Raw genomic sequence first — 25,500 nt, forward strand, 5'->3', positions numbered from 1 at the left:
GCGTAAAAAGAATAGGCCGCCAAAGAAATCAAAATGATGATCATTACACTGCTTATGCTTGCTAACTTTGCTCACACAAAATCTTTTCCAATGCAGCATGCGCCTCGGGAAAACGTATAGGTAACATTCACTAACATAACAAGACAAGAATCAATCTGCTTAAGTCTAGGAGGAGTACAAAATCCTTTTAAAACCTGCCTAGTAAGGTTGCCAGTATGGTTGCAAGAAGTTCAAGGGAATGTGCTGCATGAATTTATCTAACCACTCTGAGTCCATCCACAAAAAGATACAAAACACGCAGCAGAAATTACACAACCTAAAAGAAGAAGATGGTTGGGGCATTGACGAGTGGTTAAAAAGCCTAGGTCTTGGGGGATGGATTCGAACCGTTATTAAGTATGCTATTATGGTGTTAGATATATTCTTGTGCTTAGCTTTATTGCTACCTTGCTTGATAACATGCTTACAAAATTTTATTCAAAAGACTATTAGCAAAGCTTGGCATGCCACTCTTCTAGCTCAAAAAGAAAACGGGGGAAGTGTAGAGAGCCTGGTGCAGGAATAGCTGGAAGAAAAAGGCCATAGTCAGATCAACTTAGTAAAGCTAGCAAAGTGGGCCTCAGTCTCACGGATACAGTGTCCTTGAGATAAGGAAGACACGCAGAATTGAGAAAAACATGAATGCCGAAGTGCTTAGCTAAGTCGCACAGCTAGACCAATGATGAGCTCAGATTTTGCACTATGCATGAGCTAATTAAGCGCTGTATTTAATCGCCACTCTGCGTATCAATAAACGAGACTTTGCTGATGACCGAATTGGTGTCCGCGTCTCCCTTCTCCGACATGTTGACTGTAGATTCATGGAAGCTCTAGGCTGATCTTCTGGCTGGCTCTCCAGTTTACTGTCACAAAATCTCCAAAGTATTGGAATAAGACTCCTTAACACTAATTTGGTTTAAAGAAGGCATCATTTATTCAGGCCTGAGGTCCCACAAAGGATACTCCTAACCATTTGAGCACACACAGTTTTACAAGTAAGTGCATATTACAATTTACCCATTACCATAAAGCCCACCCCAAGTTCCCAGATCCAGTCCTTCTTTTGTCTATTACTACATTCTTGAGCCAGATGTCTTCTTCTTATCTTCTTTTTCTTGCTGGGAAAGCAGTTTTTGCGTGCCTTGTTTCTCAGCTAAAAGTTCACAGGCACAGTAAAAATTAAATTAATTATTTTACTATCACCTTGAATGGAAGTTTCCCTCCGGTTTCCTTCCCTGATCACTCCTGTTCCTGCAGAACCACCCTGATAATGGACCTCCGTGTGTTGGACATGGTGGCTGTCACCTTGACATGGCCAACACTCACCTGGACGGGGTCCTGGCAGGTGTCCAGGGTGACACAGTAGCACACAGTTGTCCCGTTGTAGGTTGGGGGAGTCCCCCTCTGGGACATGCGGGTGTAGGTGTCCTCCAACCTGCCCAGGTGAGCTTTGACCAAGGACAGCTCCAGGCCCAGCTCCATGGGGAACAGGTTGTAGTCCAGGGGGTTGGAGAAGAAGATGGCCACAGTGAAGGTCTTGGCCTCATAGACCAGGACTCCCACACAGCCACGGAATGGGGGGCTGGAGAACTGGCAGGTGTCAGAGGAGCCGGGGGGCACGGTAGGGCTGGGGGGGAAGGAGCTGTGCCCGCTGTAGAAATAGGTCCTGGGGAGGAGAAATGGGGGGAATGCGATCAGGGCAGGATGGGAGATTGTGGTGGAGCAAGTGATAGGTGGTGGAACCAGTAGGAAACAATCTCACCACCACTGGGAGGTGCTGGAAGCAATGTGAGATAATGATGGGACTACTGGGAGATGGTGAGAGCATTGGGAGACCAGCAGGGGATGGACCAACCCCTGGGAGATGCTCCCACCAAGGGATGATGACCCCACCCAAACCTCCCCCCTGCACCCCAGGGTTCCTCCCATGTTGTCCTCTCACCTGGGGTTCTCCAAGGTGACATTTTGGGTCTTGTTAGATATCTGGATCTCCACACTCCGCTCCAAGAATTTCCACATCCTGGCACGGGATTGGCTGCTCCACAGGGCCAGAATCTACTCCTCTAATCTGGGGTTTCCTCACCTCTAGGATCTTGGCCTTGGAGACAGAATTTTCTCAGCTCCGGAGTCCCTTGAATCCGTAATCTTCTCACTCCAAGGTCTCCTTCTCAGATCTGGACTCTCTTTGTTCCAGAATCTTCTTCTTGGATCCAGGATCTTTTCCTCAGCTCTGGGGTCTCCTTGGATTCAAAATCTTCTCAGCTCTTTAATCTTGTTCTTGTCTCTGGAAATTTCTTGGATCCAGAATCTCTTTGGATCTGGAATCTTCTCAGATTCGGTGTCTCTTTGGACCCAGGGTCTCGTCAGCAGTGAAATCTTCTCCTTGGGTTTGGGGTCTCCTCAGCACTGGGGTCTCCCTGGATCCAGAATATCCACCCCAGCCTCTGACCTTCCTCAGCAGATCAGTCCCTTCCGTGCCTGTGGTCTCCTCCTCTGAGCACCTTCTGGGTCTCCACTGGGATTGGGAATGTCCTGGAGCAGAGAAATCCCTCCCCTGGCTGAAAAAAATCCTAAATTCCAACTTCCTGGTTATAAAATGGAAGCGACTTCCTGGTGGTGAGTCCGGGGCAAAGTCCCCTGGGGCCTGGCACCTTTAGCTGGTGTAACTGGTTTAACTGGCTGAATTGTCTAATGCAACTTGTTTAATTGATTTCTCTAATTTATGTAATTCAAGTAATTTAATCTAATTTATCTAATCAGATCTAACTCAACTGGTTTAAATATTTTAAATTATTTAAATGGTTTGACAATAAGTTCATAACCGGTTTAACTGGTTTAATTGGTTCATGAAATTGAACAAGTTTAATTGGATTATCTAGTTAAACTGGTTTAATTGTCTCACTGCTTGAATTGGACCAAGTGGAGTAGCAGACCAGAGGAGCAGCTGGCACTGGCTCAAAGCAGCCCAGTGGGAAGTGGTGGGGAACAGGGCAAGCTCTGTGTAGGTGGGGTGGTCACTGCTCACCCCCTGCCCTGCAGCCTCAGTCAGCCTCTGTTCCACACTGGAATGGGGCTACCCCACGGCCATCGGAGAGCCCCAAAAGGGCTCTGACCCATGGCTGCCTGAGAGCCTCAGAATGACCCCAGTGACAGTGTGGGTCCCAAGGGAATCGTGAAAAGCCCATGCACACCTGGAGGAGGCACAGTAGAGAGGAGCAGGGAAAAGGACAATGGATGGTGATGCTGCCCCTCCACTTCCCTGTTTTCTTTCTTTTTGCTGTTTTTGGGTGGGGTTTTTGGGGGGGGGTTGATTGTTTCGTTGTTGTTGTTGTTGTTGTTGTTGTTGTTGTTGTTGTTGTTGTTGTTGTTGTTGTTGTTGTTGTTGTTGTTTCAGGAGGGAGGGGAGATGGGTTGTTGGGTTTTGTTTATTTTACTACTGGTTTCATTAGTAAAAAACTGCTCAACAACAGGCAGAAGCTCTGATTTGTTATCAGGAGGAAACTTTAAACATCCAGCTGAGAATCAAATACAATCCCTCTAGGAAACTGCTTGTGGCTTGCTTCCATGTTCAGCAAAATTAATCATTCTTAAAGCACTTACTCATTACAGACCTCCTAATTCTCCTGTGTACAGCAAATATACAGGTCAGGCAGACTGTCTCTGCTCGAACAAAGCTGACTTTTTTCCCCCACATCTGTGTGTCATTTTTTCAAACTATGACAGTTCATGGACAAAGTATTATCAAGAGCAGAGTGCCAGGACATCCACAGAGCTGGAGAGAGCAACATACTGGATGGTATTATACAATTTTAGATGGGAATAGGCGACCTTATTAGAAGGGGACAAGACAGGGACTAATATCACCATCAGTATCTTTGTCGGTGGCAGCACAAGACCAGTTGCTACCCACCCACCAGTGGCTCTGCAGCAGAAAACTCTACATGCTGTCCATCTCCACCTAAATGAAGTCAATTGCTGATGTTTTCCAAGTACCTGAATTTAACTAAAGCAAAAGCTGAATCCTAGAATTGCTGCATCAATTCCCAAACCATCTCTCGTGTCTTCTCCACAGCTCAGGGCAGCACTTCAATGAGCTGCAGCAAAAAAAATCCAGCTGTTGTTGAGAAAAACAGCTTTCTGATAACAACTGTGCATAGTCCTCCTTTGGGCTGAGGGTTTTTAGGATGGGTCCACATCTTGAGATATTCAAAATCCTTGCCCTGGCTAGGAGCACTTGGGTCTATATTGCAGAATGAAGGTGCTGGATTCAAGGAAAGTCAGTTCTGGGTACTGGTGATGCTCTTGTGATTGCAGGAGTTAAACTGCAAAGGAGGAGGACACGTGTGTGGACATCAAAAAATGTTAGGGCAGGAGGTGATCACTGGGGTTTGCTCCTTATCTGGTGCCACATCTCCTGAAAAAGGCATTAAATGTCTGAAGGTGCTGTGAGATAAATCCTTGTCTCACATGAGAGGGAGGTTTCCTTGAAGCTTTTATATTTGATCAATCTGTCAGTGCCCCGTTTTGGGGTCCCCTGGGTTTGACTCACATGTTCAGGATCACACTGACATTGTCCCCATTCTCATTTTGCACATTATCAGTTTTGTCAAGTATGTTCCCCACTGCTGGTGGCTGCCAGTTGCCCATGAAGGACTCACACTTTTAACAGTTTGTGGAGTAACACCCTTGATCAACAAAAACGTAACAGAAGCCCTGAGTGACAGATTAGGGTTCAGAGATGGCTGCTGGTTGTAACTGACTACAAAAACGAATCAAGCTGCCATCCAGACAAGCCACAATCACCAACAAAATCTTGAAATAGCCATTTAGTGCAGAGAGAATATAGTGCCTTGCCTATTCAGTGTCCCTATGGGGGAGAAGACAGGTTCAGCCCATAAAGCAACCCCAGGAGTTATGATGGTGTCTTCTCTGACCTCTCCCCACTGAAGCATTATTTATATTGTTTTCCATTGGGGAGGAGCAAGGATAAAGTTACAGATAATGTCCTTTTATGTTTAGGTGGAGTTTTAGTTACTTCAGTCATTAGCATAGATACGGGTGTGAAAAGTAATTGGAATTTCTGAGTTCATGAAGCAAAGTTCAGTTTCTGGTTAATATCCGGATCACTCCTCTGCCTTATTAGCTTCATTGTTTTCAACAGAGCACGTCCACATGTCCATAGCACCTCAGTGCTGCTCCATCTCGTTTCCTGCCTTCTCTGGAGCCACACTGAAACCCCCTCGTTGTTCTGCTCCCCAAGGGTGCAGGCAGCCTGTCCCTGGGGAACTGCGGCCCATGCACGTCCTCCTTCTTGCTGAACTTGGCTTTTGGTCTTCTCTCCACAATCCTCTGGCAGATGGTGAGATGCTGGGGAGTGTCAGGAGGAGGAGAAGGCAGTTCTTATAAAAATAGAATCATAGAACAGTTTGGGTTGGGAAGATTCTTAAAGACAATCTCATTGTGTCACCTGCCATGGGCAGGGACACCTTCCACTAGACCAGGTTGCTCCAGGACCCATCCAGCCTGGCCCTGAACACTCCCAGGGATGGGGTGTCAACAGCTCCTCTGGCTACTTCTTCTTCCTAATATTTGGCCTTGGAAGGACCCATCATGTGGCTGTATGTGAGGGAATTAACCCTTTGAGGGGCAGTAATAAGACACGCAGCAACGTGGTCATCTTTCAGGATAGGAAAGAGCCGAATTTATTGTAAAACACCTTGCTTAAGTACAGTCACCTGCTACTCCAGGGACAGAATACAGCTGATTGGTCCAGAGAAAGCAACACCACTTTCTTAGGCTTTCCTCACATATCCAGCAGGTGTTTATCTTTGTTATTAATTCTATTCTTATGTTTACGTTAGAGAAAAGGGGCTAGCTTTGGGAAAAACCCTAGAAGAGCCTGAGAAAATTGGGCTGGAAAAATCCTCAGAAGAGGTTTTCTTGGGCCTGAAAGCCTCACCCATCACACATCCCAAAGGAGATATTACAGGCTCATCAGCATTACTTGAGTCCCTGGGAAAGTTCTATCCTCTTGGGAAATATCAGAAGTCAGATGACACGTGAGGGTGGGAGCAGCACAGATTCCCCAAGGGCAAATGGGACTTGACAAACCTGGTCACCTCCTAGGACAGTCCCCAGCTCAGCTGGGGTGGGGTGAGCAGTGGACATGGTCTACCTGAGTATTTCAAAGCTTGTGATAGAATTTCCCACAGCCTCCTGATGAAGAAAGAGATGTGTGAGAGTCTGGACAAGGGGTCCGTGCTGTGGGTGGGAAGTGGCTGGCAGGCAGTCCCCAGAAAGTGCTGGGAAAGGGATCCTTTTCAAACTGGGAACCTGTCAGAGGTGGGGGCCCTCAGGGAGCCATATGGGGACCAAAGGTGTTTATTATCTTCATCAATGTGTGAAAAATTCATGTTACAAGAGGTCAGCAGCTACAAAGGAGACAGAAGAGTCCTGTAAAAGTGACTTCATTCATGAACAAAGGAATATGTCCAAGGAGGTCTCTCTCGATTAGTTGAAGCAAGTAAACAAGTATTCTTCTTTTATTTTTATTTCACAGCCACATCACACCCTCCTCCCTTCCCCATTGGCTGAGGTATTTGGAATGTACAGACTTCCCTATGCACTCTATAACATACGATACATGGTAATTAAAATTATCTTTAAGTCAGCTCTGGGCAGAGAAGTTAACACTCATAACCCTCGTAAGTCTTTATTTTCTTCCCAAAGTTCAGCAGTTTAGCACGACCTTGGCTGAGCAGCAGTCCATGTCAATTAGTAAATCTTCCTAAAATTAATGACTTCCCTCGTTATTTCCTATGGACAAGTATCTGGCCTTACCCACAAGGAGAGTCACACAGCCAGTTTTCAAAGACACATTAATCTTATTCCTGTCAGATTTATGATTTATGATCAAATTTATGGAGTAAATCAGTGGAGATCTCCTTGGTTACACGAGGCCCTGCAGTGTCACAGTGGCCCCTTAGCTCCATGAGTGGGTGGGTCAGAGATCCTGCACTCTCAGCTGCTGCACGAGAGGCCACAGGAAAACCATGCTCATAGTCCTGTCATCCCTTCTGTCCCCATGCCCAGACCTGCCCCACTTCTCTGTCCTTCCCTGCCACACACTGGGTGTGCAACACCTCCATGTGCAGGTGGCATCACGAGCGTGAGGCAGGGCTGGCACCTGGGCGACCCCTGGGGCAGGAGGCCAGAAGGGATCAATTCCCCCCACACTGCAGCTCCCTGTGCCAGCCAGGACCTACACCTTCCCCAAAGTGAGCACTCCTGGGCTCAGCCAGGGCCGTGCCACACTGCAGCTCCCTGCAAACCACCGTGTCTTGGGGATGGTTTATAACCCCATACCGGTTTGGGGGTTTGGTTTTGTTTTGTTTTGTTTTGTGCCCAGGGGTGGCAGCTGTCCCTGCCACAGTCCCCATCCTCCCCAGCTCTGGGGCTGTCATGGTGAATGGGAGCCAAGTTGGGGTTTCCAGTGGGCACTGGGATCAGGGTGAGAGGCAGCCCTTTCCCTTCTCGGGGCACGCTGTTTGACTGGACACACACAGCCGGTGTCTCTGACCAGGATCCTGCTGCTCCTGTGGGTTGTGCCTGCTTTCTTTTGTTTGTTTTGGGGGATTTTTTTTTTGCTTTGGCACTGTGACTGAGCTTGCCAGCTTGGCTTATTTTGCTGCTTTGCTGTCAGAAAGCCCAAAGCCAGCACGTGCACACCAGGACCCAGGAACACCCTGTTTCCCACTGGGGCTTCTCCCCTCTCATAACCCGGACCCAGGCTCCTGACAGGGCCAGTGAAAAATCCCAGGGAGCCATTTCCCTGCCATGTTTGGGAGCCAGGCTGCTGCTGCCTGGCCCTCACCTTGCCTCTGCTGCTGTTCTGGAGCTTTTTTCTGCACTGCAGCTGTTTTGCCCCTGCCTGCTGGCAGGCCCCACGGTCCAGCTGCATCTGCAGTTTCTTCTGCCTCTTTCTTGCTGTCCCAGGGGAGCCCTCCCTGTCGTTCCAGCCTTCTGCTTCTGAGATTTCCTGCTACAGCCAGAGGGGCACCAGGACTGGGTGTCCCTGTGAATTTGTAAAGGAAGCGCCTCCTCCATCCCGTCCCACGGCTGCGCCCGCCATCGTTAACATGGACAAAGATGGCGGGGCCGGAGCCACAGCGCCCCCTGCAGGCGCGGGGGAGTCATTGCAGCTGCCCCGCCCGGCCCACAGCCACCAGCGCCCCTGCCGGCCGTGACCGGAACTGCACCAAAGGGGAAAGTGCCTGAAAAGAGAAGGCTGAGATTGGGTTTTGGGGGTGGGTTAGGTTCCACAATTTAAATATCTAGCATTTAGTCAAATTTTTATTTTATTTAATAAGCAGGTTTGTTGGGGTTTTTTTTTCAATTTCACCCCCTGGTATCCATTTCTCTCTTTGGCAGAAGAAAAGGGAACTATTGAAACCCTTTCTCCTTAGAGGAAATGCTCACTCCAGGGCATTTTCTCCCAAAATTTGTCTTGAAGCGGAGACAGACGGAAGTGGCTTCAAGACCAAAACCTGAGTCACAGACAATTTTCCACTCTTTATGTCCAGAGTTGACCAAGAAATGTCCTGTGGTGGGATGCCCCTTTCCTACAGTCACTGCAATGACCAATGGCAATGACCAAGGGCCCGAGGCACCGCACTGCTGCTGTGCTCGCCTGCTCCCAGGGCTCACCACTTGCAAGCTTGGCCTCTTGGCACACCCTGAATCCTGACGTGATCCTCTTCTTCCCCCAAAAACACAACAATATCTTGGCTTCCTGCACCACCATTGCAGCTCCTTTACACAACTTCACTCACCACGGCATGCTTTTCCTCTTCATGCACCAGATGGACAGTGCCTCATTGGGATGCCCAGGGCGCCTGACCCGTGCTGCTCCTCTGGCACCACAAGCCCTGGCACCTTGGCCAGCGCATGCCCACCCCACACTGGGACCTGCAGCACAAGCTCAGTGGCCACTTTTCCCCAGGGATCCCCAGGCCCACAATGTGGCACGCACAGGGTCATGGCAGCCAGCTGGGAATCAGCTCCTGCCATCACCACAGCCTCCCACCTTGGACCCCCCTCCACCCAAACGGGCACAGTTCAGAGCCCTAATGCAAGTGACCTATTGCACAGCACACATACACAGAGAGAAAAGGTGGGGTGTGAGACAGGCTGAAGGTGATGTTAAAAACACCTGATATAAAAATATGAAAGCCCTGGGGGAGTTTTCATCAGAAATGGCCTTGATTTTTTACACCTTCAGCCAGTGCAGAGATGTCCCACCCAATACCTGATCTTAGACAGTGGGTTTAGAGCATTTCCTGACGCCTTGCTGTATTGCACCTCCTTTATCTCAAGGCAAAATATTTTATTATTAGTCTGAGTTCAGACCTCAGGAATATTCATTCAGTTTTCAGTCACTGTTACTGAGATTTGCAACTACTTAATCTAATTAAGCATTAGAACTTAATTTAAGCATTAGAACTATTTCTAACCTGTGTATGAGACAGTTCAAGCTGGATGAGTAAATCCAATTTTTTATCCTGGATTTAACCACCAAAATCCTTATCAGCACCACATACCTTTATTGTTCTTTCTCAACATTATTGTTCTTTCTCAAGGCATCTCTCATGTTATCCCACTCAGTTTCCCATTTTACTTAAAAATCTTCATGTCAGATCAAAACAATCTCTTCACTCCTACTCTAATTTCCAACCACTCTCTTATGGGTTTTCACTCTGTACAGGTACAGCTGGGACTTGGCTTCAGCTCTCATCATCTTGGCAAACTTTATGGCATGACACCAATTAGGGCAATATTGCAATGGCAAGAGGCAACAGCTTCTCATTTTCATTTACCCTCGCCTCCTTACGCTGTAGCAAAAATGGAAAAAAACATTTGATCATAGATCAAATTACCTCAGCCTGTTCAAATATTGGATCACCCTCATGGTGAAATGCTACCAAAAGAAAGTTTTCCACACATGTAATAGGAATTTCTCACGTTGCAGCTTGTGCCTGTTGCCTCTTGCCCCATCAAGGTACCTCACCAAGAAGATGTGAAAAGGAGAGAAAAAAGTAGCAAGGCCACTGAGGCCCAAACTGGTCCCTGGGTCTCAGAGACTTTGTAATGTGGGGAGGTGGTGGAGCCTCCATCCTTGGAGATGTTGAAAGGCCTCTGGAAGAGGTTGTGGCCAACCAGTTCCAGGTGAGCCTGACTGAGCAGAGGAGTTGGACCAGGTGATCTCTTGGGGTCATTTCCAACCTCAACTACTCTGTGTTTCTGTGATTCTGTGCAGGGCACGAGACATCTGCAACCACAATTTTCAGAATCTCCAAAGTCAGACAGAGCTGTGTCTGTACCCAATTCCTTCGTGCATTTACTTTTCAATTCCTCTGTTTCTTTGCAGGTGTGGTGATAGAAAGTGCATAAGAAGATGAGTGGTGTGACGTAGAGGGATAGAATCCTTTGGAGCTGCTGCAGTATTGATCACCAAGCAGAATGGAAGTCAGGAAGCAATACAAAAGTGTTTGGAAAAAGGATTATAGTGTGTTGTCCGTATCACTTCATTCCCTAATTCAGTTGTGGTTGAAGAAAGAATGGAGCTGGAAATTACATGTCCCCAGAAGAAATCAATGGAGCAATTATATGTTGCTTAGGACTTCTTCTGTCCAGGCTTCATTACATTTTTCTGGAGTTTGACCTCCCACCCTGCCTGCATTCCCTGGGCTTGCTGTGCTGGGAAGTGCTCGTGCAGCCACAAGACTCAGACAACTTTTAGGGCATTTCTACCTCCTGTGATTTGGTGGGTGATCCTCCTGTGCCATGGCAGATACATCGGCTGTGTGCTTTCAGCAAATGAAGGAAACAAGCAGCCAAAGTTCCACCCAAACCAGAGCAGCTGAATTAGCCAGCGAGTTCTACACCAAACCTCTGGTAAGAGTCCTGCAAAGTCTGGATTTTAGATGTTTGAGCAAATTTGTGTGTGTGAAGAATCTGGAATGTACAGCAGTTATTAATCTTGAGTCCCAATTTTGCCATATCTATACCCAGAATTTATAGTGCTAGTCATTTATATAGAAAAATCTTGATATCTTCAAATATTCCCTTGACATAAAACATGGAAGAAAGAAGTAAAGAAGGAGGAACAATGTTTAGGCTGAAAGGGCAGAAGAAATGTGAGCTGGTCCTTGCTGAACATTGTGCTGCTTTTCCCTGATCCTATGGGCAAGGACTCAACAAGTGCCTCATGGCAATGAAACTCTGAGAGCCCAAGTCAAGTGTCTGTGTCTGTACCACCATGGCAGGGTGAGAGGTACATTCAGATGTTCCATTCCTCCTCGGGTGGGTTTGCTGTCTGGGAGGTTTGCCAGCAGAGTTCTGGAAGGAAAACAGCCAGTGTGACCAGTGCTCCAAAGAGGGGACACAGGGAATGAGCATTCCCAGCTGCAGGCACTCCTGGCCTCCGGGTTCAGAACTGGAAACTCAATCCCACGGTGGCTTTTCCATCCCAGCAGAGCTCTGTGCCCTTCCTTGCGTGCCAGGAATTTGGAGGCTGCTGCTGTTCTTCCAGAAGGTGCTGATGAGGATGGACAGAATGGAGGAGGGACTCTGAGCTTCTCCAGGTGTTTGTGACAGAGTCAGTTCATGGGTGGGGTCACTGGGAACCATGGCCAGGCAGGAGCATGGCTGCAATGGAGCTTGAGACACAAACCTGCCTCTAACACAGCTCAGACAAGGACTCAAGGCCAAAGCTTGAGCTGAAATGGAGCTTCTGGGATGTAAATGGAGCTCCTGAAGCTAAAATGGATTTTCAGGCTATGTGGATGTGGCCCCAATGTAGCAGTACTGCTCTCTGCCTTGTTGTTAACCAGCCCTCAATCCTGCTGGATCAGAAATCACAGAGTTTCCAGTGAAAACATTTTGAGACCCAGCACAGCTCAAGCTTGTGCTTTAGCTGAATTTTCCCAATTAGTTCTCCTCTCATTTTCTGGGAAAACCAAGACCTGGAAACTGGTGAGAGCCAAGGTAACACAATATGTAAATCTCGGCACTTTGATTCAGTTACACGTCAGAGAGCCTTAAATATTTCACATTTTTGTAGCAAAAAACTCCTCTATATGGATTTCATAATATCTTTAATAAGAAGAAATAAAATAAGCCCTTTTATTTTGGCAGCATGACTTAGATATAAAGTCCAGTTTTAGTGAACTGACTCATACCCAGGACAATATTGTCAAAAAGTACCAGTTAAAACGGCTCTCAGGGGCAACGAGCAGACAGTGTTCAAGTGAAAAAACCTGCCTGAAGGGACAATCCCTTCAGCAGACAGTCTGCTTCAGTTGCACAAATTCTCCCTCTGAACATTGGGACACACTTTATTACTTTGTGGGGACCAAGTCCAGGTACGAGCTCCCCAGAGAGGCTGTGGAGTCTCTGTCCTTGGAGATATCCCAAAGCCACGTGGAGATGTGGGGTGACCTTGCCTGGTTGTAGGTGCCCAACAAGATGGTCATCAGTATCCCTCCTCAACAAAATGACAAATCACAGACAATTAGGAAAAAATACAGTCATTTTCCAGGAAAACTCAGAATCCACTGGAAGGGCTTTTTCAATTATACCATGAAGGAACATTTTTTTCCCCAAGCACAAAAAATTTCATTATTTTTCAATCTGATGCATAATGAAAATAAATTCAGAGCTGACCACCATAACAGATCTCTCCTCACCTTCCTTAGCTTTGTTAAGGAGACACAAATTAGGCAGCAGCCTGATTACAATGTGATTTGATCACTTCCTTTACATTATCCACCTCTGAAATGCAGGGTGAAGAGACTTTTTCATCATCACCAGAAAACTGCAGTATCTCAGAGGCTCAGGGTCAGGCTCTGCACTCTCAGGGCCTGTGGAGAAGAGGGCAGTGAATTTCCCTTCCTGGCAGCTGCCATCAGCAGAGCTAAAAGTGTTCAGAGCTGCTCCCTTAAGTGCATCGTAAGAAGGCACCTGCTGGTCCGGGAAGTGCAGGAAGATCCCAAAGTATTGCACCTTGCCACCCACACTCAGACAGGTCCAATAATCTGTGTAGGCCCAAGAGTTTCACCCATCTGCCAAGCCAAGGGCCCAGAAGCCATTCTCAGGGCACAGAGTCAATGGTCCTTTGTGAGACACAGATTGCCAGCCAACCCCCAAGGCCCAGAGGCTTCTTCTCACAGCAAGCACTCCCCAGAAGTGTTTTCCAGATCTGTATCCTTCCTTTGCCAACACAGAAATATGGGAATCAAATATCTTCTCATTGCTGGTCAAAAATCTGATGACACCAGTGTCAGTGTGGTGCAGGGTCCATTGTGACACTGTGTTGTGTACAGGTAAAGCCTTACAAAGTAAGGGCCTTGTTACCCTTGTGAAATCATAGCTTGGGCCTGTTTTTTTGGCTAAGTAGAAAAGGGCTATGGGAAAGTGGCTCAGCTGAATTAGAGGTAGAAAAATGTGGTTACTGGGCTGCAAAGAGAGAGAAAGGACAGTAACACACACGGACCTCTTTTGGGGGAAAAAAGCCAACTTTATTGTAAGGACATCTCGTATTTAAAGTGTGTTACGTGCAGCTAGGACAGGACAGTAGTTCATTGGACAAATGGGAAAAACATCCTTGGGACAGCACCTCAGGGTGTATCCCACGGGAAAGACACCAGCTGCTAATCTTTATGATGAATTCCACTCTGTTTTCTACCATGTTATCACCCTGGGAGACTCCTCCCTAACTGAAGCTGCAGTCAGCTTGTCAGCCTGGGAATGGAGCTGAGAGTCAGGAGAAATCCAGGCCTGGAAAGAATTTCCAAGCTGTAATTCCCTAGCTCTCTAAATGTGTGTGTCCACAGAAAACCAAGTTATATAACCATTATATGTTCACACTGTGGTTTATGGTGCTTGGTTGAGTTACATTTGTTGTGCTTAAATGGAATGCAACTGATAACGGCCTAACTGCTTTAAAAGGCCTGGGTTTTGCAATAAAGATCTCTCTCTTGCACCTGCCAGGCAGCTCTGTGTCACTCTGCTTCGTACAACTGCTGGGACCCTCTGGGAGAGCTCCCAAGGCCAGGGATTTTAACTGCTGGCAGTGGATCCTCTTCACAGCAGTGGCTCCTGTGACCCCACAGGTCCCCATTTAGTCCCCACAGTCAGACCAGGTTTCCTCCCGGCTCAACCCCAGTTCCACAAAGCCATTTATTCAGGCTGCAGTAACACAGGAACAGCTGGAGCTGCTGCACCTGAGCAGGACCCTGAACGAAGGACTCTGGGCTCATGTCATTTCTCTCAACCTTCTTCCATTTTTATTCACATTTCCCAGCCTTTTCCCCTCAAGTTTTCCACCATTTTTGCCCTCAGATTCCCTGCTCATCTGTCTCCTCACCTTTCCTGCTATTTTTGGCCTCATCTTTCCTTCATTTTTCCTCCTTTTGCACCCATTTTCCTCCCCACGTTTCCCCATTTTTCCCCCTGATGTTTCCTGTCCTTTTCCCCCCTCAAGTTTCCTGCTTTTTTCTCCCCTCACATTATCCCCCCATTTTCCTCCCTCACATTCCTTGCCATTTGTTTCTTCTCACGTTTCCTGCCATTTGTTCCCCCTCACACTTCCTGCCCTTCTGTCCCCTCACATTTGCCATCATTTATTCCCTGACATTTCCCACCTTTTCTTCCCTTCTATTTCACACCCTTCCTTTCTCTCATTTCCTGTTCTTTTCATTCAAATTTCCCATCATTTTTTGCTTTCCATTTCCCACCTTTTTTCTCCTCAGGCTTCCCATCCTTTTCCCCCCACTGTTTCCTGCCCTTTTGTCCCCTCACGTTCCCCTCCATTTTGTCCCCTCACGTTCCCCTCCATTTTGCCCCCTCACGTTTCCCGCCCTTCCCCCCCCCCCCGTTGTTTTCTGTGCTTTTTTCTCCTCATGTTTCCCCACCATTTTGTCCCCTCACGTTCCCCACCATTTTGTCCCCTCACATTTCCCTCCATTTTATCCCCTCACATTTCCCTCCATTTTGTCCCCTCACATTCCCCATCATTTTGTCCCCCTTTACATTCCCCACCATTTTGTCCCCTCACATTTCCCTCCATTTTGTCCCCTCATATTCCCCACCATTTTGTCCCCCTCACGTTCCCCATCATTTTGTTCCCTCACATTCCCCACCATTTTGTCCCCTCATGTTCCCCAATATTTTGTCCCCTCACATTCCCCATCATTTTGTCTCCCTTACATTCCCCACCATTTTGCTCCTCATGTTTCCCCACCATTTTTACCCTCACATTAACCACCCTTATCCCTCTCTGTTCTTTCCCACCCTTTTGTACTCTTACATTTGCTGCCACTTTTCTCCCTCACAGTCCCAACCATTTTGTCCCCTTCACGTTCACCACCATTTTGTCTCCACACAGTCCCCACCATTTTGTCCCCTTTACATTCCCACCATTTTGTCCCCTCATGTTTACCACCCTTTCCTCCTCACATTTTTTACCCACTGTTCTTCCCCAAGTGCCTCTGCTACCTTTAACATCAGTGCTTCCATATTGCTAGGAAATGGTGCACTATATTCATATATAGAGCTACCTGTGTGGTGCAGTCACTAATATTTCTGTAATCCATTATAAAGAGATTGTTTATTTTATTTCAAGAGCTAATATATCACTAATATATAGAATATATATTAATTATATATATAATTAATATACATGAGATAATATATATGACTGATATTATTTAAGCATATTATTATAAAAATTAGATATATTTAAAAGCTATAAAATTTATACATCACGTTTACAAGAATAAATGAGATATATATAAGTTAATTATATATATAAGGTAAGGCTGTAGAACTAAATTTGGTTCAGAAAGGTCTGTGGTTGGGCTTGGATCCAGCCACACTGACTCCTCTCCAAGGATTTTAGACAGCCAGGTCCGAGTGCCCAGGATCCTTCTCTCTGGCCTGCAGTTTCAAAACCTCTGTGACAGAAGCAGAGCCCACGTGAGCCCCCGTGTCTGCACACAAGGGGCCATGGCAAGGCCTGGGAAGATGAGCAGATGCATTGGGGGCACGTGGCTGTGTGCAGGGATGCAGCCCAGCACAGCCTCTCTTACCTTCCTGCTGACAGGTGAACTTGAAGTGGCTGCAGAGGCCATCCAGAGCCATAAAGCAGCCTAGTCTGTCTTGAATGACTTGAAAAGATGTCCCAGCAGCTTCCCCAGGCCTGGGATCTGGATCTCTCCTCAGGCAGCACCTCTGTCCTCATTGTGACCAGCCTGGGGGAGGCAGGCAGAAGAGCAGAAGGGCTGAGGATGGGCAGCTCAGGCTCTTAGCAGGAGCCAGGAGGGGACTGGCCACGACCCCGGGGTTATTCTGGACCACCTCACACCATGCTCAGGGGCTGTGGGGAATGGGTCCCACCTGGTCAGGGCGATGGTGGAGTCAGCAGTCATGGAAACGCTGGGCTGCACTTTGAGAAGGACCTTAGAAAGCCAGGGCATCCTTCCCACTCCTCATGGGTCAGCAGGTGTTGGAGTTTGTGTCCCTTCCTTATGTCAAGGTCCCTCTCTGCTCAGCGGCACCAGCAGCACAGCGTGCACAGGGAGGATCTTGATCTTCGCTGCTGTTTTAGAGACTTCAGGATCAAGCTGGTCTGAGCTGCCAGGCAACGGATGGAGGCATCCTTCTCTCTTGCTTGCAGTATTTCAAGTTCTGCAAGACAGAGAGAGCCCAGATAAGCCCCAGTGTGTGCAGAGACCCCCCCCGGCTCCCCTGAGTCCTGGCTCCCCACTCACCCAAGAGGATCTCAGCCAGGGTGTCCTCACTCTGCTCTCTCAGGTGCCGCGCAGCCAGCCCTGGGCACAGAGCTCCATCAGCCCCTGCTCCCCAGCGTGCTCCCAGCAGCGTGGCCCCCGGCCCTGCCTGACCCCCTCAGCAGTCTGGGGGTGGCACTGGGCAAGGTGGCCACCAAAGCCCCTCACCTATGTGAGCACAGTGGGCACAGGGAGGCCGAGGCCCTGCCCATGGCAGCCCCAGGGCTGGGGGGACGGGGCCAGGCTGCCCCAAGAGGGACCCTGGGGACTGGGACTCACCAATGAGCCTGAGGGCCGCCTCTCGCATGGGGGCCTGAGGGCTCAGCAGGTAGGGCTGGCTGTCCCACACCAACCGTTCAGCCCTGCTCCTGTCCTTGGCCAGCTGCAGACAGCACAGGGCTGTGGGCATTTCTAGGAGGCCCCCAGGTGGCCACAGCAGCCCCTCCTGCCAGCACCCCTGTGTCTCACAGCCCTTCCTCATGCTGGGGCCATGGAGGGGACATGAGCCTGGAGGAGGCTGCTCTTCTTGAGACAGGGGCAAGGGTGCAGCTCCAGGCTTTGGGCCCAGCTGCAGAGCTCACAGCCCCAGCACAGTGTGCTGGCCAGTCCTCGCCCAGCCTGGGGCTCATCCTCACCAAGCACTCGCCCATCCTCCATGTCTGCTCTGTCTGTGCCAGGTGCTCGAGCTCTTTCCACTTGAGGAGCTCTGCTATAGCCAGGACGGCTTCCTTGGAGGCCTGTGGGGCAGAAGCTGGGAGGTGGCACCAGGGGCTGTGGAAGGAGGCCTCGCGACAATGCCCAAGAGCCCCAGGGGGTGTCAGCCTCCCCTCTCTGGTTCAATGCCCAGCCTGGACATCAGTATCTTGGCCACACCAGGGGCCTGGTCACTCATGTGAAGGACAAGCCGGACCAGGGCCTTCCAGGAGTTCCTCCTCATGGCATTCTTGTCCCTCCACACTGTTTTGCCCAGCACGTCTCTGAAGAGGCAGATGGAGCGCTCCCGTACACACTCTTCCTTCTGGTAGGAAGGAGGAAAGCTGAGCTTTGCACACAGTGGCTCCCTGCCCACGGCCAGGAGGGGCTGAGCTGAGGTGGCTGAGCTGAGGTGGCTGAGCTGAGGTGGCTGATGCTGCAGGCTCCCAGCCCAGAGAGGGCAGAAGCAGCTCTGGGCTGCAAGGCCCGGAATCCATCCCAGGAGAGCCCAGGGGAGCGGGGCCTGTTCCCAGTGCTGCTCGCAGGGCTGGGCTGTAGGGCAGGGGTCATTGCCCAGGGTCTCTCTGCGGGGCTCAGGCTCCCACATCAGCCTTACCTCATCAAAGAAGTGCCAGAGCTTCTGCAACACCTTCACAGCCATGGGGCTGGCCTCACTCTTCTTTAGGTGCCCCAGAACGTTACGGCAGGTGTCCATGGCCATCACTGAAATGTCCCAAGACCGATGCCAAAGGCATTTCAGAAGCTCGGGCACGAGGTCCTTCATTTTTCTTGCCTGTGTTAAAGACAGTTTCCATTCTGTGAGAACTCCTGTGGCTGGTTGGTCCCTAGGCAGCCCCAGGCCACACCATGGCAGGCAGGGCATTTGGAGCAGTCACCCCAGCACCTGACTCCCAGCCCAGGCCGAGCCACCACCTTCCCTGAGACCTCAGAGTCCAGGTGCCACATGTCTGCCCCCCACAGCGGCCTGCTCACTGTCTCAGCTCTCTCCGACAGTGTCACCAGGGCCCTGAGCACCAGAGGGACCATTTCCCGTCTTGGAGACCTCAGAAGACTCAGGTTTTTGTACAATGGATCCACTTTGTTATCCAGCACATCACCATGGGCCAGCATCTGGAAGAAAGCAGAAAAGAGCATGGGCAGAGTTGGCAGGGTTCCCTTTGTACAACTGAGGGAAGGGCACGTGGGCCTTTCCAGATGACTCACAGACAAGAAAGCGAGGCAGGACTTCTGCTGCCGAGTGAAGACGTTCTTACGTAAGTCCTGCAGTTGGATTTGCAGCTCCTTCAGAACCTTCTCCAGAGTCTGGCGCACAGAGAATATGGCCTTCCACAGACAGACTTTGTCACTGCAAGGCACAGCGCTGTCAGCAGGGCTGCCCCGGCCACTGCAGCACAGCCTGGGCTGGCCCTGCTGCCCAGGGACCCTGCCCGGGCAGGTGGGCACGGCTGCCAGGGTGTTCCCCATGGGGCTGGGAGCAGCGAGCTGGCTCTGGGCTGCCTGGCCAGCTTTGGCTGCTGCGGGCCTGGGCTGGGAAGTGTGCTATGATGGAGGGCACTGCTCCCTTTGGTGATCCTGCAGTGTTCCTTGGCTCTGGCAGCCAGAGTGTCTCGGCTGTCTCTCCCCACAGGGATGAAGCCCTCCAGGCTCTCAGGGCCAGTACCTGATTCTTGGTGCAACGTCCAGAGCTGTTGCAACGACTCTCCCAGGCCACTTATTCGCCATCAGGGCAAGCAGTGAGTAAAAGCTGTGAGCTGCTGTTGCGTTTTTCTCATCGCAGTAGGCAAAGATGTGTCTCACAATCTTTGGCACCTGGAGGGAATACAGGTGAGGCTGGTGCTGCCACTGCAGTGCAGCCGTGTCTTGGGCTGCCCTGCCCATCCCTCTGTCAGGACCTAAAGGACGCAGTTAACTCATCTCAAAGCGCTGCCAAAGAAGGAAGTTCACATAAGATAAGCAACCACAGCAGGCACAGATGGCAAAAAGGGAGGTGTTAATTCCAGGCCTGAACGGAGGATTGGAATTAGCACAGTGGACAAAATGCCACTGTGCAGATTGTGGGAAAAGCTCAGACAGCAACTACAGCAGGATGCCACGCCTGGTGAGGCAGATCTGGGTTACCTGTCTGGACAAAAATTCCTACCCTGGCAAACTGTGGGAGTAGGAAGGAACTGCTTACAGAAGGCCAGCCCAAGTTGTGCCAAGAGCACAGATGCCTTGTGGGTACCCAGGACTCGGACAGATAGAAGTGGTACCTTGAGAACAGCTGGGGGAATCCCTGCCACCGTGAAGATCAGAAGGCCCAGTGCAATGTCACCATGTGCTGGTGACTGTCTGTGTTTGTAATCTGTGTTTGTGTGGTTGTCTCTCTTCTCCTTCCCCCCTCTCTCTACATCCCATTTATTCTTATATTTAATCTGCACTATTGACCTTGGCATATGGTCTTTTTCGTACCTTAACTTTGGTTTAGGTATCTTAAAATGACCAGATCCTAACATTATTTGGATGTCAGAAGTGGGATCCTAACACCCTCTCTGCTGCCTCAAGGTGGCTTCAGGAGCCTCACACAGCTGGCTTTGGGAGGGCAGGAGGCAGGAACCTGACAGGGCTCAAGGGCAGGGCAATCCAGCCCCAGGCCACTTACATCCATCAGCCACAGCTCAGGGGATTTCATGGCCACCTCCAGAAACTCCGTTGGAGCTTTCTTGTCCAAGAGGCTGGAGCGTCCCAAGATCTCGATGGCTGCAAGGACAACGCCTGTCCTCTCAGCAGGCCTGAGGTATCTCCCAAAGGCCTGTGGCAGGAAGGAAGGGATCAGAGGCCAGTGCCAGCCAGTGTCCCGAGGTGCTGCTTGGCTGGGCAGTGTCAGCAGCCCTGGCCAGAGGTGCTGGGCAGTGCTGGCAGCAGTGGCCACAGGGAAGCTGGCAGCAGTGCCCATAGTCCCTATGCAGGGGAGGATGAGGATGGCCCCGGGGCAGGGAGGAGGTCTGGGCTCTCGGGCATGGGGCGCAGGCCCTGCAGAGACCCAGGGCTCGCTGGTGGCCAGCAGGGCTGGGGAGCTGCTGCTGCTGCCTGGACACCACAGTGTTCCCTGCTCGGGGATAGCAGGAACCCTTTCCTTCACTTCTCTCCCCTCACATTTCCTGCCCTTTTCTCCCCTCACGTTTCCTGCCCTTTTCTCCCCTCATGTTTCCCGCCCTTTTCTCCCCTCATTTTCCCCACCATTTTGTGCCCTCACATCTCCCACCCTTTCCTCCTCGCATTTCCTGCCGCAATTTCTTGTGTGATAAATGTGATTCATGCTAATTAAGTTGTAACTATATTAACAAAATTGTATTTAGATCAATAGAAGACAATTGTTACAGAGTGAGAAGGGGGAGATGGGTGAGACAGGATAAAAGACATCTTACAGAGGTTGGGAGTCGAAGAAGGAGGTTAGAAGAAAGTCAGATAAGAATAGTAGAAGGACGGAGGTCTGATAAGCAGCATCTAGAAATACAGCTTCAACCTTGAAGCTGTCAAAAATGGAATGATTCCAAGCATGGGACTTAATTAAAGTAATGTTATGGAAAACATCTGCTCAGTCACACAGGGCGCCTGCGCTACGTGCAGGTCACACCTCGGTCACTGATGAAGATGATGAGCCTTCATCGGAAATAAGACCCTAAAAAGGATAAGAGACCCCCTAACCCATTAGTAGAGCATGCGCCGTGCAGTATAGTTATGTAAATTTTAGGAATAGAAACTAGGAGGAGTTTTCTAGAAACTTCTGTAGCCTACAGTCAATAAGTGGGATTGTTAGCCTGGATGCTTTGATACGTGAGGAATGGCGAACCACTCCCCGTATCCCCGGTCGGAGGGGGGCCCCTCCCCGGTCGGTTTTGCTCATGCTTTATACGAACCTCAATTATACTAAATTACTTACTGCCAAATTTTGTATATTCTTAAATATATGCACTTTGATTGTTTCATCCCCAATACTTTAATTGTCATCTCCAATACCTTGATTGTATTCATTTTGTTACTATTAAAAACTTACTATTAAATTTAATCTTGTTGCTTGATATATTGGAAAAAATAGAACATCGTTCATAACAATTTGGTGCCGAAACCCGGGAACTCCAGTCCAAGTGAAGAGTGGCTAGTTTTGGGAAGGAGCTCCCCACCAATTGTTAAGGTGGTCCCAAAGCTAGACCAGGCTCTCTTGGAGAAGGAGTTCCAAATTAAAATAAAGCATAAGCAAAAGAAGCTCGCTACAAGGAGGTGTGCCAGAAGAAGGCTCCTGTGGGAATGCTGGCAGAAAGGGAAAGGTGCCCGTAAAACGTCTTGTGCACAAGAGCCCTGTGCGAAAACAGGGCTGTGTGAGTACCACGGGGTTGGGTAAAGGGGGCGGCTGTGTGCTTGTGTGTGAGTGAGAAATGTCTGAAAGGGGAGAGCGAGTGAATACCCCAGGAGGGACTGGGAGGGAAAGTCCCAGCCCGAGAACTCAGGGAAAAGTCTTTGAGAAGGGAGCTGATGCTCGGAAAAGTGATTTAAGAAGGGAGTGAATGAGTCAGGTTCAACTATCTGTTGGGAGGATAATAGATGGAAGATTCAGTACGTGATTAAGAAAGGATTGTGGAGAATGGCCAGAAAGAGAGGTTGGGGAGAGAATAAAAGGAAAAGAAGGAATTAGGTAGGAAACAAGTGTTTGGCAAAAGAAGTGAGATTGGTATATTAAGCGAAGGAGTTGAACCGCAGAACGAATGAGAGAGAGCAAGGGAAATGTTGCTGCCAGAGATGGGTCAGAGGAAAAGTAAAATCTCTGACCCAGGGGTTGTGAAGTGTGAGAAAAATTCACAAGAACCCAGTGTGCCTGGGAACCGAGAGGGGGTTCCCAGAAGGGGAGCGAGATTCCTCAGGACAGCCCCCTGGGGATAGTGTTACAATACTAAAGTACAAGGGAATCCCAAAGAGAAAAAGTAAGCAGAAAATGATACAGTACTGTATGTTTGAGTGGACAAAAGAAAAGATTTGTGCAAATAATTTATACTGGCCAGAGTTTGGAGCATTTGAGGATTGGATTTGTCAGGCTTTAAATCTATATGTGAATTTAAAAGAACCTTTTAACCAGGCGGAAAGTGAATATGCTGCTTTGTGGCTTCCAAAGAGTGGGGGGGTCAATTTATAGTTCAAAGGCAGGAAAAAGAAGGTTATTCGTTATACCCTTTGCAAACTAAAGGACAGGCAGCAAGAAGGGACCAGATAAAGCCATGGGACTCATTAGATCACCTCCCACCCCCATACAGACAGCCTGTCCAGCCTGTCCAGCCCCTGGTCCCTGATGCACCCCCTATTCAGGACGAGCCAGTAGCACACAGAACTAGAGGCAGAAGGGAACAGGAGGAAGAAAGTGACAAAGAGGACGAGGAAGCAGGAAGGGAGGATAGATTATACCCTCTTAGAGAGGTTCCAATGGCAAATCTGGCCCCAGGACAGGGACCTATTGGTTACGTGAGTGTTCCCCTGAGCACTGGGGATGTTAGGAAATTTAAGAAAGAGATGGGCAGGATGCTAGAAGATCATATTGGGGTAGCAGAGAGACTAGATCAGTTTTTGGGGCTGAATATTTACACCTGGGTGGAATTGCAGTCTATTTTAGGAATCTTGTTTACAGTGGAAGAGAGAGCAATGATTAGACAGTCAGGAATATGGGCTTGGAATAGAGATCATCAGGGGCCAGGCCAGGGAGATCAGAAATGGCCTATAGTAGATCCAAATTGGAGTAATCAGGAGGCAGAACATAGGCAAAATATGAGGGATTTCAGGTGGATGATTATCCAAGGAATTCAGGGAGCAGTGCCCGGGGGACAAAATATAGGAAAAGCTCTGAGTGAACACCATGGGAAGGACGAGTCCCCAGCAGAATGGCTGGACAGACTGAGAAAGGATTTGCAATTGTACTTAGGCATAGACCCTGATACACCATCAGGGCAGGTCCTTTTAGAAACACAATTCACATCTAAGTCCTGGGGGGACATCAGGAAAAAGCTGGAGAAATTGGAAGATTGGCAGGACAGGGGCTTCAGGAGTTGTTAAGGGAAACACAAAAAGTGTATGTTAGACGAGATGAAAAAAAACCAAAAAACAAAAGCCAGGATCCTAATGGCAGTAGTTAAAGAAACACAAGCAGCCACAAACACAAAGAACCTGGTAGGAAAGGATAAAAAGAAAAGATCAGGACCTCCTCCAGAGGACACTAGACCTATGTGCTTTTCTTGTCACAAAAGAGGACATTTACAGAATTCTTATTCTGTGTTCAAGAGTACAGGTCCTATCTGTTGCTATTGTCACCAAAAAGGACATGTGCTGAAAGTCTGCAAAAAGAGGCAGCAGGATCAAAAGATGTTTAGAGAGAGGATTAGGGGGGTCAGGGGCTCATTTATTTAATGAGCACCAAAACATCAAAAGAATCCTTGATAACATTAAAAGTAGGTCCTCAAAGTGAAGAAATCACATTTTTAGTAGATACAGGGGCTTCTAGGTGCACAGTGAGAAAACTGCCTCCAGGCTGTAGTGTTAGCTCCAAGCATGTCCCAGTAGTAGGGGTTAAAGGGGAGGTTTTTCAGGTTCCTGTAATTAAAGATGTACAAATAGAATCTGATATGAGATTCGGGTTGAATGATTTATTACTAATACTCGAGGCAGATGACAACTTATTAGGAAGGGATTGAATAATAGCCCTGGGAATTCAAATAAAGCCCTGTGAAGGACAACTTAAAATTTATTCTTTAACTGAAAAAGATGATCAGGAGATTAGTGACACAGTGTGGTATTCCAGAGAAGTGGGAAAGTTAAACATTCAGCCCCTAAGCATTGAAATACAGAATCCAGAAATCCCCATTCGAGTAAAACAATATCCAATATCACTAGAGAGTCGGAGGGGATTGAAAGCAATAATTGAGAATTAGAGGCACCAGGGGAGATCAGAACCTTGCATGTCAGCACATAACAGCCCCATTGTGCTGGTAAAGAAGCCTGATGGCAGTTACCGACCAGTTCAGGATCTCAGGGCAGTCAGTCAAAGCACCATTACTCGTTTTCCAGTGGTGGCCAATCCATGTACTTTACTAAGCCAACTGGCCCCTCGTTATACTTGGTATAGTGCAGTGGATTTAAAAGATGCCTTTTGGACTTGCCCTCTGGATGAGAGTAGCCAGGACTATTTTGCCTTTGAGTGGGAGGACCCAGACACAGGCAGAAGAGAACAGCTTAGGTGGATGGTAATACCCCAAGGTTTCACTGAGTCACCAGATCTTTTTGGGGAGCATTAGAAGATCTCTTGAAGTCCTTTGAGTTACCTAGAGGGATTAAGTTGTTACAGTATGTAGATGATTTGTTATTAGCAGGAGAAACTGAAGAAGACACTAGGAAGGGGACTATACAGCTTTTAAATTTTTTAGGAGAAAATGGGTTAAAAATATCCAGGTCAAAGTTACAATTCATGGAGTCAGAAGTCCGTTATTTAGATCATTGGATCAGTAGAGGAAGAAAAAATTAGACCCTGAAAGGGTTTCAGGAATATTAAATATGGGACCCCCAAAGACTAAAAGAGAAGACAGTTTTTGGGTCTTCTGGTTATTGCAGACAGCAGATAGAGGGATTTAGTGGGAAAGTAAAATTCTTATATGAAAAACTGACTATAAATCTCTTAAAATGGACTGAAAAGGATGAGGAAAATTTTGAGCAAGTTAAAGAGGCCCTGCTGCAAGCTCCTGTCTTAAGCCTTCCTGATTTAGATAGGCCATTTCAATTATTTGTTAATACAACCTATCAAAGAGCTCATGGAGCAGTGACTCAGGATTGGGCAGGAAGCAGAAAGCCAGTGGGATATTATTCTAAGTTGCTCAATCCAGTTCCAAGG

General features: G+C 48.6%; 1 pseudogene; it reads left to right on the forward strand.

Moving 5' to 3' along the window:
* Positions 1 to 19,386: 19,386 nt before the first annotated feature.
* LOC148220698 (uncharacterized) overlaps positions 19,387 to 25,500 on the forward strand; it is a 69,935-nt pseudogene continuing 63,821 nt past the window's right edge.

This window comes from Sturnus vulgaris, chromosome 32 (genome assembly GCF_052056855.1).
Source record: "Sturnus vulgaris isolate bStuVul1 chromosome 32, bStuVul1.hap1, whole genome shotgun sequence".
Lineage (NCBI taxonomy): Eukaryota > Metazoa > Chordata > Aves > Passeriformes > Sturnidae > Sturnus > Sturnus vulgaris.